Source organism: Lithobates pipiens, unplaced genomic scaffold (genome assembly GCF_037356315.1).
Source record: "Lithobates pipiens isolate NorthernLeopardFrog02 unplaced genomic scaffold, aLitPip1_a1.2 Scaffold_22, whole genome shotgun sequence".
NCBI classification, from domain to species: domain Eukaryota; kingdom Metazoa; phylum Chordata; class Amphibia; order Anura; family Ranidae; genus Lithobates; species Lithobates pipiens.
Window position 1 is genome coordinate 320,490,476 of NW_027507784.1, and position 18,936 is coordinate 320,509,411.

An 18,936-nucleotide genomic window follows, 5' to 3' on the forward strand; every position below is an offset into this window, starting at 1 on the left:
TGTAGTAGAGTGGATTTCTTTGTGGTTGTTTTTTTTTCCTGTTTATGTATCAATGTAAAACGAATATGTTGAATTATTCTGTACCTTTTTTTTTTCCTTCTTACCTTGCTTTTATATCTCAATAAAATAAGATTGAATTAAAAAGCGATTACGGTTGTGCAGATGGTGGTCAGTGTATCACACTGGGGAGCCCAACAAAAAATGATGTGGCAGACATATATCTATGAATGCTACAGATACAGTAAAGTGTAGTAACTTGGATTAGAATCTTTAACACCACGGGAGGTCATGCTACCCTTATGCCCCAGGCACACAGTCGGACATTCCGACCACAAAATCCGTCAGATTTTTTCAGATGGATTTTGGCCGAAACTTTGTCTTGCTTACACGCGGTCGCACAAAAGTTGTCGGAAAATCGGGTCGTTTGGAACGAGGTGACGTACCATACGTACGACGGGACTACGTAGAGGCCAGCAGCCAATAGCTTTCCTCTCCAAATTTTTTCTGATCATGCGTGGCACTTTGTGTGTCGGAAAATTCTCTACACGCTACGGAAAAAGTCAGATCGGATTTTGTTGTTGGAAAATTATAGATCCAGCTCTCAAACTTTTTCCATCGGAAATTCCGACAGAAAAAGTCTGATAAAGCCCACATACGATCGGATTTTCCAACAACATAATCCGATCTGACATTTTCCGTCGGAATTTCCGACCGCGTGTATGGGGCATAAGGCCGGTCTTGCCCAGTAATGGGATAATGTATAAGTCGAAATTTAGGCAGGGATATACCCCATGATAGTACAACATAACCCATTACGGAGTCAGGAAGCTGAAGGATGGAAAGCAGCCAGAGGGGGAAGGGATTATGGGGTTGAGTATCCCCAAGGCAGGTAAGAAAAGGGATAAGGAGGGGAGAGAAAAAGGTAATGCAGAGAAGGCCTCTCGCCCAAAGGAGTGAAGTTAAATCCAAGAGGTCAGTGCGATTGTGCCACCTCTTGAAGGTAGGCGTCAATGTACACAAAATGATTCCAAGGACACCAGGTCTCATGGAAGGTCTCCTCCCGGCCATGCAAGGTAGCGGTGAGGTCTTCCATGTCTCTCAATTTGTTTATTTTAGAGAACCACAAAGATTTTGATGGAGGATTCTCCGATCTCCAACAGACAGTAATCAGTATTTGAAGTTGTTGGCTATGGGTGGGCTGGAGCCACCTTAGATGTTGAATGTACAGTTTTGATGCACCAAGCAGGCCTCCTGTGCCCAGTCTCTGTACACCAAGCACATGATATAGCAGGTTTTCTCATTACACATACAGTATAGGCTTCACATCTTGTCTAAATGGCTGCATAGTGACAAATCGCTTATCTTATCGCCCTGCAGAGTCTGTCTTAGGGCAGATCTACATCAATGCATTGTGGAAATGTATGTATTCCCACAATGCATGTTACATGCGTTGATGCATTGCATTGCCATTCATTTTGAATTGCACCCCAAGGCAACATGCTGAAACACATTGTATGGTAAACAGGATTCCCAGCACCAGAAAACCAGTGCGGGGCTTATGCTCATATTCGTGCGCGTTCGCATTGCTCATATGCTCATAATTCTAGGCAAAGAGGCAATGTTATGCTGTGTACACACGACCACACTTTTCAACAGCAAAGGTCCGACGGAACGAATCCGCCGGACAATTCTATTGTGTGTGGGCTTCATCAGACCTTTGCTGTCTAAAAATCAGATGGACTTTAGAAATAGAACATGTTTCTAATCTTTTCGCCAGAACTCCACCGGAACCAGTTCCTATGGAGAAATCCGTTCGTCTGTATGCTAGTCCGACGGACGAAAACCAATGCTAGGGCAGCTATTGGCTACTGGCTATGAACTTACTTATTCTAGCCCGGTCGTACGTCATCATGTTTGAATCCGTCTGACTTTGGTGTGATTGTGTGTGGCCAAGTCCGTTCGTTCAGAAAGTCAGTCGGAACTCCGCCGAATAGACATACTATTTCAGTTTGTCATGCTCGTGTTTGTGCACGTGCGCATACCAATTAGCATGCTTATTTGGCATCCCTGGGTCTGTTTAAACTGGTCTGTCACCATGAGCAGCTGCTGAATGGTCTTCTGCTTGTACCTGTATTCCTGAGGCCTGATCCATTGAACCTGCTTACCTGTGTTTGACCCGGCTTTCCCCTGAACGTCACCTTTGCTCCTGCCTTAAGCCCTTGGCACTGACAGTATGCAAATATATATGTGGCCTGTCGATAGGTGAGCCTGTGTAAACAAATTACTGTGCTGAGAACACACTCCCTGCACGCTCCCAACATGGTAGCCGGTGGGGATCGGTAATCTCCCGATGCATACTTGCAATAGGAGCTTATTGACAATGTGACCGCTGTGACAGCCAATCACATGACTCAAATGTCTCCCAGATTTTAGAACTCTTAAAGGGTCAGGAGACAGTCTGCGGGAAGGAGTTAGCCCTGTTTATGTGATCACTCTGACATTGGCCAAGCTGCTTCAGTATCCTGTCCAGAGGACTGTGAACCGCCCCCCGGCTTCATCCACCTAAAGAGTGGGCTTCGCCAGCCAGCTACTCCAAAACTCGTGCCACTCGCACTCTCTGTCTCCACCTTCAGGAGTGTTGGGCAGAAGGTGCAAGAAAGGCCTCCAAAATTTTGGCTTACAATGCAGCCAATCATAGTTCTCCTCTCCCTGGTGCACTGTCCTGTTAGCAGCGGGAGACACAGGAGAATTCACAGGCTATGCGACTCCAGCACCTTAAAGCAGCCACAAGCCCAGATGCTCTGTTGGGATTTGGACCCCCATATCTCCCCTCTTATCTACACCCCTGCACACAAGGACAATCAGGAGAAGAATTTCTCCGGAGGAGCTCATCATTGTGCTGCTGCTTCTTTCATTGTCCAATCACATGCTGGGGGAGTGACAAGACCTCTAAGGGTCTGTCCGTTTGCCCCCCTCCCCACAAAAAAAAAGTGAACAGTGCAATGCACTTTATATAGTGCATCAGAATGCGGATGCTGGTGTGCAGTATCAGGGCAGCGATTCTGATGCACAGTATAGAGTGCATCACTGTTCTTTTTTTTTGGGCAAACTTTAATTAATTCTATTGGCCAAAGTGCAGTGCAATGTGGTGGATTGCATCGCACCTAGCTGCAATGAAAAAAATTGCTGCTTGATAGAAAAATATTTTTGGATTGCTTTGCGTCCGGACTGCGCTGGGTTCCAACACACCTGGTGTAAATGAGCCCTGAAGCCCCATACACACTATCAGTTTTTCTGCTGAGTTTTTCCTTCAGATTTACCAAAACCATATAATATGAGGTCAAACCTTAGGAGTTTCAATTTGTATGCAATCAGGCAGGCCCTTGCACTACATGGTTTTGGTAAACCTGAAGGAAAAACTCAGCAGAAAAACTGATAGTGTGTATGGGGCTTGAGTGTCACTTAAGGGCAGTAGAGGAAAACAAAAAGGTCTTTTGCCTTGCCCAACAGAGCTGAGCTGTGTGGCAGAGCTGTGTAAATCTCAGGACTGGATGGACAGATCTATTGAAAGTTAAAACCGCTCCCTGATATGTCTTTCATCCCTGTATTTAGCCTGAAGTTCAGCTCTTAGAAAGTATAAACATGACATTTTCTCACGCACGTCTCCCTAGCATTATTGCTTTCATGTAATATTAAAAAGCCATCATAACATCAGGTCGCCCTGTAATGGAGCACACATCAGCTGCCGATGTCAATATTTTTTTCCCCACATAAGAAAGATGGCCGTAGCCCCAAGCAGTCTCTTTCACAAAGACGCTTAGCGTGCTGTCAGCGGCGCCAATGAGATGTTGTCCATTTTGTTAGAAAATATATATATATATATCTCTGCTAATAAAATATGGATTAGGTGTACTATTGCCCGGAAGGAAGGTGTTTTCCTTTCAGCTGTTCTTACGACAGCAAATCTTCGATAATTGCGTTTGCAAAGAAGGCACCTACACACAACTAAACATGATATCCGCTTTGACAGCAAACAGATAACGGTTTTCTTGGCTTGGACTTCCAGTTGCGTAATTTATTATGCTTGCCCTTGTATAATTAAAGGGACGGTTGAAGGGAAGGGGTGACAACTGTAAATAACATCTGGCCCGACAGATAGGCTCCCTCCCATCTTTGTCTCCCAGACTAGCAGCGGACAGGACCAGCAAACAAACACAGATGCATACGGAGAAGTTTATGCCTTACTAATGGAGATTTGCTGAAAATCACTTAAGCCCAAAGTTAGACAGTTGGAGCGAGGAAAGAGAGCTTCTTACCTTTATGCACTTTATCCACAACAAAAAAAATAATTAAATTCCTACACTCAAGTTGTTAAAACAGTGCAAACTTACCTCTCAGGGAGAGATGTGTGTGCTGTTTTTCACTTGTATTCTCTCCCTGACATGACAGCTTGGTGTCAGGCTATGAGATCTCTGTGGAGGATGTCCGTTCAGCAGATCCCCAGCTCATTAGTACCTTTAAGGTTAACAAAATATATCACCACAGCGTGGCATTATTGATATGGCTTCATAAACTGTGCCTCATCCTACATAAAACTGTGTTCAATAATATAGGAGTAAAGGTTGGACTTTAATGGCAAAATAAACTCAGGTATTGATTAAAATGATCTGATCACCCTTGCTGGATGCCTGCATATGGTATCCCTGACAAGGGGATCAGCAGAGCTGGGGGTACTACTGCTTGGAGGATGAGCAGAGCTGGGGGTTACTGCTAAGTGGGGGATTAGCAGAGCTGGGGATACTAGGGATCTGCTGAACTAGGGTGACTAATGATATAGAAGGAAAGGTTGGGCTTTAATGGCGTAACAAATTTGGGTATTGATTAAAATAAAGATACGTTTTATTGAAATTGCATTATTCCATTAGTACCAACACATATCAGCTTAATGGGCAACTGCACACATTACCAGTGATACCATCATCCCTCAACATAGGGATAGTTCCCCCAAAAGGATAAGGCAACAAAGAGCATGGGAGATGGAACCCCAGTTCCACAATACCCAATGTTCGCTACTTAAAGGGGTGATGATGTCCAGTTCTGCCATTTAATCTCCTGAAGAAGCACGCCTTTCGCAAAACATGTCAAACAGAACTATGAACTGGACATCATCACCCATTTAAGTAGCTACCATTGTGTATTGGAGAACTTACAATGGACACCAAATAGTTTAAACTTTTATGCCAAAAGAAAAGAAAAAAAAAGAAAAGAAAGAAAAAGCATTAGTAGCAATTAGTCTTTATTTTTTCTTTAAAGTCCATTAAATACTACTTGTCTGGATAAGATGTGAAGGTTTTCATGTTTCCAAGTCATGGAGAATCAAGTAGTAGTTGGTCACATTCAACTGGACTTGTTCTCTAATGCTGAAGATGTTTCGTAACGTCTCCAAGCTACTTCTTCGGTTCTGAAGGAAGACTAAGCAACCTCTAAAAAAAAACAAAAAAAAACAATGGCCCAACATAGGAGGGAAAATTCTACAAGTTAAGACTCTGCGGTCTTCCAGTATCTTAAGGATAAGAGACATTCTTTGGAGGACTATGAGGTGCACATTGTGGACAGAGAGGAACAACTGGTTAGCAGAAGACGTGAAAAAGTCTACGTCAAAATTGAAACAACCATCCCTGACCAGGGGTGAGGGATTCAACACCATCTGTCTTCCACATATAATGCCATTTTAACATCTTTACCCCCACCTGTAGGTATGATCCAAGCCTAAAATATTTGAAGTGTATTTTTTTTGTTCAAGATACTTTTTATTGACAGGTACCAGCTCCCACAATTCTTGCCTAGCCACTTCGCATCCAGGCCAATTCTGACACTTTGCTCCTACATGTAAAAATCATAATTCTTTTGCTCTAAAATTACATAGAACCCCCAAACAGTATATATGTTTTTTTTAGCAGGCACCCTAGAGAATGCAATGTTGGTCATTGCTAGGCTTGTGCAATTCGTTTCGTAACGAATCGAAATTCGGCCGAATTTTGCATCTTTCGGACATTCGGATGCATCCGAATATCCGAATAAAAAAATAACAAATTACAACGAATACGAAAGAAATATAACGAATGAATTCGAATGAATTCGACATGATTCGAAATTATTTCAACCGCATTCAAAATTATTTCAACATGATTCGACATTATTTCAACTGCATTCGAAATGATTTCAACATGATTCGACATTATTTCAACCGCATTCGAAAATATTTTGTGACCCGAATTTAGGGCCATGTATCTCGGGGTCACTTGGTGCTAGACACTTCAAATTTGGATATGTTGTATTGCTAGTATTATTGTGTTTGCATACCAAATTTGGGATTTCTAGCTATAAGTGACCCCGAGATATGTGGCCCCAAAATCGGGTCGCAAAATGTTATTAGTTATTAGAGCAGAGAATGACATTTTGCGACCCGATTTTGGGGCCACATATCTCGAGGTCACTTATAGCTAGAAACCCCGAATTTGGTATGCAAACACAATGGTACTAGCACTACAACATATCCAAATTTGAAGTGTCTAGCACCAAGTGACCCCGAGATACATGGCCCTAAAGTCGGGTCACAAAATATTTTCGAATGCGGTTGAAATAATGTTGAATCATGTTGAAATCATTTCGAATGCAGTTGAAATAATGTCGAATCATGTTGAAATAATTTCGAATGCATTCGAAATTATTTCAACATGATTCAACATTATTTCAACCGCATTTGAAAATATTTTGTGACCCGACTTTAGGGCCATGTATCTCGGGGTCACTTGGTGCTAGACACTTCAAATTTGGATATGTTGTAGAGCTGGTATTATTGTGTTTGCATACCAAATTTGGGGTTTCTAGCTATAAGTGACCCCAAGATATGTGGCCCCGAAATCGGGTCGCAAAATGTCATTCTCTGCTCTATTAACTAATAACATTTTGCGACCCGATTTTGGGGCCACATATCTCGGGGTCACTTATAGCTAGAAACCCCAAATTTGGTACGCAAACACAATAGTACTAGCACTACAAAATATCCAAATTTGGAGTTTCTAGCACCAAGTGACCCCGAGATACATGGCCCTAAATTCGGGTCACAAAATATTTTCGAATGTGGTTGAAATAATGTCGAATCATGTTGAAATCATTTAGAATCTGATAGAAATATTTTCGAATTTCGTTGAAATATTTTCGAATGTGGCCGATTTTTCGAATTCGGTAGAAAACTAAACGAAATCCAAAAACGAATTTAAGGAAGTTAACGAATATAACTAAACGAAATTAATGAATTAACGAATTAAAACGAAACGAAACTAAACGAATTTTTTCCTTTTGCACATGTCTAGTCATTGCAACTATTTGCGCAGTAATTTTTCAAATGCATTTAAAAAAAAACAAAAAAACACTTTCATGCTTTTAAAAAAAAAAAAAACAGTAAAGTTAGCCCAATTTGTTTGCATAATGTGAAAAATGATGTTACGCCGAGTAAATAGATACCTAACATGTCACGCTTCAAAATTGTACACGCTCGTGGAATGGCGCCAAACTTCGGTACTTAAAAATTCCCATAGGCGACGCTTTAAATTTTTTTTACTGGCTACATATTTTGAGTTACAGAGGAGGTCTAGGGTTAGAATTATTGCTCTCGCTCTAACGTTCACGGCGACACCTCACATATGTGCTTTAAACACCGTTTTCACATGTGGGCGGGACTTACATATGCGTTCGCTTCTACGACCGAGCACACGGGGACAGGGGCGCTTTAAAAACTATTTTTTTTTTTTATTGTTTATTTTACATAATAATTTTTATTTTTACACTTTAAAACAAAAATTGAATCACTTTTATTCCTATTATAAGGAATGTAAACATCCCTTGTAATAGGAATATGACATGGCAGGACCTCTTTACAGTGAGATATGGGGTCAATAAGACCCCACATCTTACCACTAGGCTGGGAAGGCTGAAATAAAAAAAATTAAAAAAAACGGTCCTTGCTTTCCAGCCGGCGCCGGTTTTTTGAACGCATAGGCCGGGCGTGACATGTAACTACAACTTGTTATTACTGTATTTCTGAACTGGCATATTCCTGTTTAACTGCATGTTAGGGCTAGTAGGTTTAGTTAGATCAGCTTAGATCAGCCATTCTCAATCAGGATTCTGTGGAATCTCAGGGTTTGATGAAGCCTACATAATTCCGGGATCCACACCACTTGGTAGAGCCTACTCCATTACACCAGTGATCTTTTAGCTCTCTAAAAGGGTGGCATTCTAACCACTATTGTAAAGAGTACGTTGTTCCCACTGACCACCAATGAATTTGTTTTAGCAGGGGTTCCTTCAGATCTAATAAATTATTTAATGTGTTCCTCTGGGGTAAAAAAGTTAATGAAAGGATGCATTAGACAGATCCCTCCCTTCTTCCTCGTGTTTCCTCAGTTAGCCTTCATAGTGGGCACAAGGGGTAGAACAGGGATATGCAATTAGCGGACCTCCAGCTGTTGCAAAACTACAAATCCCATGATGCATAGCAAGATTCTGACAGCCACAAGCATGACAGCCAGAGGCAGAGGCATGATGGGACTTGTAGTTTTGCAACAGCTGGAGGTCCACTAATTGCAGATCCCTGGCGTAGAAGGTACTTATTGTCTCATTACACTTTGATTTGACCGGAGAACATCCTATGTACAGTATTGCATCTTAAGTAAAACTAAGTTGAATTAAACTGCTGTGTCTTATTGGAGAGCTGTCTGTGGAGGGCGCTTATTCAGGAGGTGACCATGTTGGCCAGATGGGCAGAGGTCTAAAAGAGATATATCAATACATAAAGCATTGCTTGAAACCAGGGTTGGATTGACCATTGGGCCACTCGGGCACTGCCCGAGGGCCCCGAGCCACTAGGGGTCCCCATCAGGGTTGCCAGCCTCAGTAAAACCAGGGACAGTATGGAAAAATCTGTGTTTTTTTTTTACATCTGTCTCTGAAATGTCCCTTACCGACATCCTTTTGGTCTAAAAATCCTGAGATTATAGCTGCCCCACCTCTCCAGTACCATCTCAGCCAATAGAGACATGTCTGTGTATACTGTGTGATTGTATATTGTGTGTGTGTGTATATACTGTTTGGCCCAATAATCTCAGATTGCCTGGGGGCCCCATAATCTCCTTTTGTCCGGGGGCCCCATGAGTTGTCAGTCCACCCCTGCTTGAAACTGAATATGACCAACTACTACTTGATATATCCATCTAAGTTTACCTTGGTGACAATGCTCCCTGCAATTTCACTGCAGAATGAACAGCGTTGTAACCATATTGCAGAAAGTGTAAAACACAGATCTACTGCGTAGACACGCAATTTTTGGTTATTCGGAGATTTGGATGTATCCGAATCTCCGAATGAAATAGTAACAAATTTTGTTGAAATTAGTTTAACCACTTCAATACTGGGCATTTTCACCCCCTTCCTGCCCAGGCCAATTTTCAGCTTTCAGTAACATTTTGGATGACAACTGCGCAGTCATGCAACACTGTACCCATATGAAATTGATCATTTTTTTCCCCCAAAATAGAGCTTTCTTTTGGTGGTATTTGATCACGTCTGCGGTTTTTATTTTTATAAACCAGTTATATGCAATTAGCGGACCTCCAGTTTTTCAAGAACTACAAGTCCCATGACGCATAGCAAGACTCTGACAGCCACAAGCATGACACCCAGAGGTAGAGGCATGATGGGACTTGTAGTTTTGCAACAGCTGGAGGTCCGCTAATTGCATATCTCTGCTATAAACAAAAAAAGAGCAACACTTTTGAAAAAAACTATATTTTCTACTTTTTGCTATAATAAATATCCCAATTTTTTTGACAATAAAATAAAATTTCTTCCTCAGTTTAGGCCGATATGTATTATTCTACATATTTTTGGTAGAAAAAAAAATAGCAATAAGTGTATATTGATTGGTTTGCACAAAAGTTATAGCGTCTACAAAATAGGTTTTGATTTATGGCATTTTTATTATTTTGCTTTTACTAGTAATGGCGGCGATCTGCGATTTTTGTCAGGACTGCGATATTCTGGCAGACATATCGGACACTTTTGACACTATTTTGGGACCACTGACAATTATACAGCGATCAGTGTGACTGTGTAAATGTCACTGGCAGGGAAGGGATTAACACTAGGGGGCAATTAAGGGGTTAAATGTGGGGGAGGGGACTGACTGGGGGAGGTGACCGATCGGATTCCCTATATACAAGGATTACACGATCAGTCTCCTCTCCCCAGAGGGCGCACACGTGCCCCCTAGACCGCCGGGAAGCCGAGGACGTCATATGACGGCTGCCCAGGATGGCAGAGCCACCTTGCGCCCGTCACATGTCTATACGCAGGATGAGAAGTGGTTAATTTTGTTTCATATATTTGTTTTCTAATGAATTCCACATTTTCAGAATGATTAGAATTTGGATCGGTCGAAAAATGATCAACCAGTTTGAATTCTGTGTGAAGAATAGCTGGTTCTTAAGTAGCTGGATGGGAAACCGGCCGCCACATCCTTAAGACCCCATTCACACCTGAGCGTTTTGTAGCTTGACGCCTGAAGCTACAAAACGCTGGAGGGGAAAAAAATCCATTATTCTCAATGGAGATGGTTCACATCTCCACTCCAAGTCGCCTGAAGCCCTACGCCTGAGGCCGCGTACACACGCGGGGACTGTTCGCCCAACTTTGTCCGCTGAACAGTGTTTCGGCGGACAGTCCGCCCGTGTGTGGGCTTTCAGCAGACAGTTTCAGCGAACAGTTTGCTGAACAAGGTTTTTCGGAATTTCCGAAAAACTGTCCGCTGAAACTTGGTTTCAGCGAACAGTCCCCTCGTGTGTAGGCTTGTTCGTCAAACTAAGTTCCGCGCATGCTCAGAAAGGATTTACACGCCGAAAGTTGTAATGCAGTGTATAGGACGTTGTATTTTCCGTCCCGTCGTACGTGCCGTTCACGTCATCGCGCACGGTTTCAGCAAACTGTTCATTCGTCGTGTGTGGGCAAGTCCGTCCATGCTAATTTTGAGCGGACTGTTTGCTGAAACTGTTTGACGGACAAAGTTGAGCGAACAGTCCCCGCGTGTGTACGCGGCCTTAAGCTCAAACAAGTTCCGGACCCTTTTTTGTCGCGCGAATCGGGCTGATTTGGGCGTTTTTCTTCTTTTAACATTGGTGACCTTTTGCCCTGCACAAATTTGCGGCAAATCGCGGTAAAAAACGCGGTAAAAACCGCCGCAAATCGCACTAAAAAACGCCGCAAATCGCGGTAAAAAAAAGCGCAAAAAAACACTTGAAAACGCTACGCTCTGGTGTGAATGCAGCCTAACAACTGATGACTCATCAGCTTTTAGTGGGCTTTCCCACTGACAGATTCATGTAAACAAAAGAATGGCAGCAATGCAAAATGCAGAAAAAAAACAGTGTGGGACCCCCCCTCCAATCCATACCAGGCCCTTCGGGGTCTGGCATGGATTTTAAGAGAAATCCCATGCCAAAAAAAATAAATAAAATGTGCGGGGTCCCCCTAAAATCCATACCAGACTCTTATCCAAGCATGCAGCCTGACAGGCCAGGAAAGGGGGGGGGGTGAGCTTGAACCACACCAGGCCACATGCCCTTAACATTGGGGGGTGGGTGCTTTGGGGCGGGGGGGCCTCTGCCCTCCCTCACAGCACCTTGTCCCCCTGTTGATGGGGACAAGGGCCTTTTCCTCACAACCCTGGCGGGTGGTTGTGGGGATCTGCAGGCAGGAGGCTTAATGGAATCTAGAAGCCCCTTTAACAAAGGGGCCTCCAGATTCCCCCCCCCCCCATGTGAATGCATATGGGGTACATGGTACCCCTACTTATTCACCAAAAAGTGTAAAAAGTAAATAGAAACACAAGACAAGTTATTGACAAGTCCTTTATTTTAAAAAAATTTAAATGTAGATTCATCAACGCCCGACACCACCCAAAAAAAGAAAACATCCAGTGGCCTGGTATGGTTCAGGAGGGGGGTGGTGCTCGCTCGTCCGCCCCCCCCCTCCCCCCCCCCGCTGCATGCTCAGATAAGGGTCTTTTTGGGGGGACCCCATGCCATTTTTGTTTTTTAAATTTTGGCATGGGGTTCCTCTTAAAATCCATACCAGATCCGAAGGACCTGCTATGGATTGAGGGGGGAGGGCCAACGCTATTTATTCTCCACATTTTTCATTGCCAGTGTTCAATGGAATAGTGCCCTCCAGCGAAAAGTGCCCCCGCCCAAAGTGCAGCACAGAAGGGCACCACAGCATAGTACATGCGTACATCGTAGGAAGCCCTTTTTTGACTGGCAGAATTGAAAGCTATACAAACAGCGGAGGGAGATGGTAGTTGTCAGATTGTGCCTCGATGTTGTGGGGCGGTGTCTGGGAACTCACCGTATGTATGCCCGTCCCCGTATAGCAGCAGTTCCTCTTCGTTCTAGGCGCCATGCGCGGTGTCCCCGTCAGAGGCGTACGAGTTCCAGGACGAACGAACGCACTCTAATCCGAACATGTGGACGTAGACGCGGAGGCACCCACGCAAACTGAACGTATGTACGTATTCACGCACGGACGGCCACTTCCACCAATCCTGGCTCACTTCCCTCTATATAAACAGGATCCTGGCCTGACACCAGTGCTGGATCGTCTTCAGCTACTCCTGAGAGACCTGATTGTTGTTCCTATGACCTTGTTCCTGTGATCCTTGTTCCTGTGACCTTGTTCCTGATACCCATTCCTTGGATACCCCTTGTTACGATGTCCTGGACTACCACTGACCTCGGCTTGGACTTTCGACTTTGGCTTGCTTCCTGATTCTGTACCTCATTTGCTAGCACGTTACCAGACCCTTGCTCGTCCTTGACTACGCACCTGCCTCTTGTTCCTGTACCGCATTGCCCGCCAGTTGCCGACCTTGCCTGTCATAGACACGCAGTGCTTCCTGCATACCTGCTGAACTTCCGCTGCCTACCTCCGTGACCAGTCGACACCTCTTCTTCCATGAGGACCCAGCGTCTCCAGGTCTTCAACTTCCACCTGCAGGCACCTGCACCCTTTCGTTGTCTTCACGCTCCCTGTTCCCACCTCCAGGGGCGTGGAGACCGGAACCGTTCGAGAGGCCACCCTCAACAGCCTGACTCCGCTGTAAGGTATGTGACAGTACAATCCAGCCAGAGAAATGGAGTCAGACAGGAGGGCCTCACCTTTGGAAGCCTTGTGTCAACAGATCTCTGCCCTTACCCAGGCAGTTCAGGGCCTGCAAGATGGTTACCATCAACTTGAGCAGAGAGTGGAGTCATTAACACCAAACACTGCTGTTCCCAAGGGGCTACTGCATCCCGGTCCGCCAGTCCGGCAACTTCAGCATCTATACCTGCAGTAGTGGTGCCATCCTCTGAGCCTCGAGTTCCTACTCCAGAGCGGTTTTCCGGAGATCGCAGCAAATTCCGTGCCTTTCGTAATGCATGCCAATTATACTTTTTGCTACAGCCTCGCACCTTCTCCTTGGAAAGCACAAAAGTGGGGTTTATCGTCTCCTTGCGTCAGGGGGAACCTCAGACCTGGGCCCACCGCCTATTGGAACAGGCCAGCCCTCTACTTGATACAATGGACTCTTTCCTGAACGAGATGGCTAAATTATATGACGATCCTCAGCGTGCCACAACTGCTGAGGCCAGTCTCCATGCTCTGCAACAGGGTCGCAGACCTGTAGAGGATTATGTGACGGACTTTAGGGGGTGGAGTTCTGATACTCAATGGAACGACGCCGCCCTACGTTACCAATTCCGCATTGGACTTTCCGAGCCATTAAAAGACGAGTTGGCCCGTATCGGAGTTCCCAGTTCTTTAGAGGACCTCATACAGGTATCAATCCAAATCGACCGCCGTCTCAGGGAACGGAGATCTGAGAGAATTGGCCAGATTTGTCCCACTTGGATGTTACCCAAGGTCCCGAATCATCCTCCCATTTCCACACCTGCTCCCATCTCCGAAGCTCCAGAGCCAATGCAATTAGGATTGCTTCGTTCACCGTTGTCTTCAGAGGAAAAGCTACGCCGACGCCAGAACAATCTCTGCCTTTATTGTGGGGAAGCTGGTCATTATGCAAATACATGTCCAAATAAGATTTGTAAGTTCAAAAACTCATCTCTTGTATCCAATGCATTACCTCTGACAAGATCAATTCATATTGCTGTCCCCCTTTCCTTACAGCTTCCAGAAGGAACACTCCAGGTTCAAGCTATAATTGATTCTGGCGCCTGTAGCTGCTTCATTGACCATGCTCTCGTTCTGCAACACAACATTCCATTGACACTCAAGCAACGCCAACTCTCCATACGGTTAGCAGATGGATCCAACATCAGATCGGGTCCCATTACCCATGAGACTCAACCATTGTCCGCCAACATCCTATCCGATTACCTAGAACTACTTCGCCTGGATGTCATTTCTTCACTACTGTTCCCAAGATATTTTCAGGGACTTTTTGGATTTGTTCGTAATTGTTTATTTGGATGACATTTTGGTATTCTCAAACTCTCTAGAAACCCATCATGACCATGTAAAACAAGTTCTTCTGAGATTAAGGCAAAATGGGCTCTATGCTAAAGCCGAGAAGTGCGAGTTCGAACGTCAGACCATTCACTTCCTTGGTCTGGTGATATCAACAGAGGGAGTAGAAATGGATCCTCAAAAGGTTTCAGCCATTTTATCCTGGCCACCTCCAACTGACAAAAAAGGGGTACAACGCTTCATTGGATTCTCCAATTTTTACAGGAAGTTTATCAAAAACTTTTCCAGTGTTATAGCGCCCATCACGCAACTCACCAGCAAACAAAACCGTTTTCAATGGTCCATTGAGGCTCAAGCTGCGTTCGATAAACTAAAAGGACTATTCACATCTGCCCCAATACTCAAACACCCTGACCCTGCTCTACCTTACACTCTGGAAGTGGACGCTTCAGAGAATGCTGTAGGCGCCATTCTGTCCCAACGCCAAGGGCCTAAGTTATTAATGCACCCTGTAGCGTTCTTTTCCAAAAAACTAAGTACGTCGGAAAGGAACTACGATGTGGGAGATCGGGAACTTCTGGCAATCAAATTGGCTTTAGAAGAATGGTGGTATCTTCTGGAGGGGGCAACACACCCAATATTGATCTATACAGATCATAAAAATTTGGAATACCTCAGAACAGCCAAACGTCTCAGGCCCCGGCAAGCAAGATGGGCTCTTTTCTTCTCCCGCTTTAATTTTCATATAACCTACAGACCAGGATCCAAGAACAGTAAACCTGACGCATTATGCCGTATGTTCTCTGAAACTGAAGCCTCATCCCCTCCAGACACTATTTTGCAAGCTGGGAACTTTTTATTAACACAAACCAGTTTTCTATCACAGGTTCGGCAGTCATCTCGAGGAGCATCAGTCCCTCCAGATACTAACCTCCAAGAAAAAGATGGTCTCCTCTGGCGAGGGAGTAAACTATTCATCCCTCAAAACCTTCGCACCTCTGTTCTACAGGCTTGTCATGACTATCCCCTGGCAGGTCACTTTGGGGGTCACAAGACTATCAATTTAGTTCAAAGACATTTCTGGTGGCCAAACCTTGCAAAGGACTGCAGAAACTATGTTAGCTCTTGTTCAACCTGTCTCCGGAATAAAAATAGCAAAAATAAAGCCTGGGGATTGTTGAGACCATTACCTATCCCTGAAAGACCATGGGATAAGATCGCAATGGACTTTATTGTTGAGCTTCCTCCCTCTGAAGGATTCTCCTCTATCTTCGTGGTGGTGGATCGCTTTTCCAAAATGGCACACTTCATTCCCATGAAGGGAACTCCATCTGCAACTGAGACAGCCAGAATATTCATTAGAGAAATTGTTAGACTCCATGGAATTCCCGGTGATATTGTCTCTGATCGAGGAGTCCAGTTTACGTCAAAATTTTGGAAGTCATTGTGTGAAGCTCTGGGTATCAAATAAAATTTCTCTTCAGCCTACCATCCCCAAACAAACGGGCAGACCGAACGCACTAATCAGACGTTGGAACAATATTTACGTTGTTTTACTTCTTTTTCTCAGGAGGATTGGGCCTCATTATTACCCTTGGCAGAATTTGCATTCAATAACTCTACTCACTCTGCCACAAACCAGTCACCATTCTATTCTAACTATGGTTTTCATCCCTCTTTCCTGCCAACATCCATACTGGACTCTCCTGTACCAGCTGTCTAGGATAGGCTGAATTTCTTTGTTACCAACAATCAGGTACTTAAAGAAACCCTTTCCAAGGCACAGGAGGACGATAAAAAAAATGTTGACAGGAAAAGAAGGGGAGAATTGGATTTAAAGGTCGGTGATCGTGTATGGCTTTCAACCGCAAACCTGAAACTGGCGTGTCCCTCTAAAAAATTGGGACCCAGATATTTGGGACCTTTTCCAATTAAAAAGAAAATTAATTCAGTGGCCTATGAACTTGAACTTCCCGGCTCATTCAAAATCCATCCTGTATTCCATACTTCCCTACTTAAGCCTGATGTACCTAATTCCTTTCCAGATCGGGAGTTAGGCCCTCCAGAAGCTATATTGATAGATGGGGAGGAGGAGTTCGAGATTGAAGCCATTTTGGACTATAGGAAACGTCAAGGACAAAACCAATACTTGATTAAGTGGAAAGGCTTTGGTCCTGAAGAAAATTCCTGGGAACCCCAAGCAAATCTTCATGCCCAGAGGCTTATACGGGCTTTTCATCACTCTCAAATGTCGGTTCAAAGGGGCACCCGGAGGCTGCCCTTAAGGGGGGGGCACTGTCAGGGAACTCACCGTATGTACTCACCGTCCCCGTATAGCAGCAGTTCCTCTTCGTTCTAGGCGCCATGCACGGTGTCCCCGTCAGAGGCGTACGAGTTCCGGGACGAACGGACGCACGCTAATCCGAACATGTGGACGTACACCAATCCGAACACGCGGAGGCACCCGCGCAAACTGAACGTATGTACGTATTCACGCACGGACGGCCACTTCCACCAATCCTGGCTCACTTCCCTCTATATAAACAGGATCCTGGCCTGACACCAGTGCTGGATCGTCTTCAGCTACTCCTGAGAGACCTGATCGTTGTTCCTATGACCTTGTTCCTGTGATCCTTGTTCCTGTGACCTTGTTCCTGATACCCATTCCTTGGATACCCCTTGTTACGATCTCCTGGACTACCACTGACCTCGGCTTGGACTTTCGACATTGGCTTGCTTCCTGATTCTGTACCTCATTTGCTAGCACGTTACCAGACCCTTGCTCGTCCTTGACTACGCACCTGCCTCTTGTTCCTGTACCGCATTGCCCGCCAGTTGCCGATCTTGCCTGTCATAGACACGCAGTGCTTCCTGCATACCTGCTGAACTTCCGCTGCCTACCTCCGTGACCAGTCGACACCTCTTCTTCTGTGAGGACCCAGCGTCTCCAGGTCTTCAACTTCCACCTGCAGGCACCTGCACCCTTTCGTTGTCTTCACGCTCCCTGTTCCCACCTCCAGGGGCGTGGAGACCGGAACCCTGCGAGAGGCCACCCTCAACAGCCTGACTCCGCTGTAAGGTACGTGACAGGCGGGTTTATAGTGTGCTCAAGGTTGGGTTTTGTCTGTGTTGCAGGGCGGGTTTGGTGTGTTGAATGGTGGGTTTAGGCTGTGTCTAAAGGCGGCTTGCAACACAGCCACATCTCGCTCTGCAACACAGACAGAACCCGCCCTGCAACACAGCCAGAACCTGCCCTGCAACACAAACAGAACCCGCACTGAAACAGCAAGGCACAACCCGCCCTGCCACACCCCACCCTGAAACACAGCCACAACCCGCCCTGCAACACAGCCACAACCCACCCTGCAACACAGCCACAACCCACCCTGCCACGCAGCCGCAACCCGCCCTGCCACACAGCTGCAACCCGCCCTACCACACAGCCGCAACCCGCCATGCAACACAGCCAAAACCCGCCCTGCCACACAGCCACAACCCGCCCTGCCACACAGCCGCAACCCTGCCCTGTCACACAGCCACAACCCGCCCTGCCACACATCCACAACCCGCCCTGCCACACAGCCACAACCCGCCCTGCCACACAGCCACAACCCGCCCTGCCACACAGCCACACCCTGCCCTGCCACACAGCCACAACCAGCCCTGCCACACAGCCACAACCCGCCCTGCAACAAAGCCACAACCCGCCCTGCAACACAGCCACAACCCGCCCTGCAGCACAGCCACAACCTGCCCTGCCACACAGCTACAACCCGCCCTGCAACACAGCCACAACCCACCCTGAAATAGCAAGGCACAACCCACCCTGCCACACAGCCACAACCCGCCCTGAAACACAGCCACAACCTGTCCTGAAACACAGCCTCAACCTGCCCTGAAACACAGCCACAACCCGCCCTGCAACACAGCCACAACCCACCCTGCAACACAACCACAACCCACCCTGCCACACAGCCACAACCTGCCCTGAAACACAGCCACAACCCGCCCTGCCACACAGCCACAACCTGCCCTGAAACACAGCCACAAACCACCCTGCAACATAGCCACAACCCAATCCTGCAACACAGACACAACCCACCCTGCAACACAGCCACAACACGTGCCTGAAACACAGCCACAACCCACCCTGCAACACAGCCACAACTCGTCCTGCAACACAGCCACAACCCGCCCTGCCACACAGCCACAACCCACCCTGCAGCATAGCCACAACCCACCCTGCCAGACAGCCACAACCCGCCCTGCAACACAGTCACAACCCACCCTGAAACACAGCCACAACCCGCCCTGAAATAGCAAGGCACAACCCACCCTGCCACACAGCCACAACCC

At 45.9% G+C, this 18,936-nt stretch overlaps 1 protein-coding gene across 2 annotated transcripts in view; it reads right to left on the reverse strand.

Annotated features, from left to right (window-relative positions):
• RGS11 (regulator of G protein signaling 11) overlaps positions 1-18,936 on the reverse strand; it is a 203,456-nt gene that overhangs the window by 135,902 nt on the left and 48,618 nt on the right. The window lies entirely within an intron of this gene.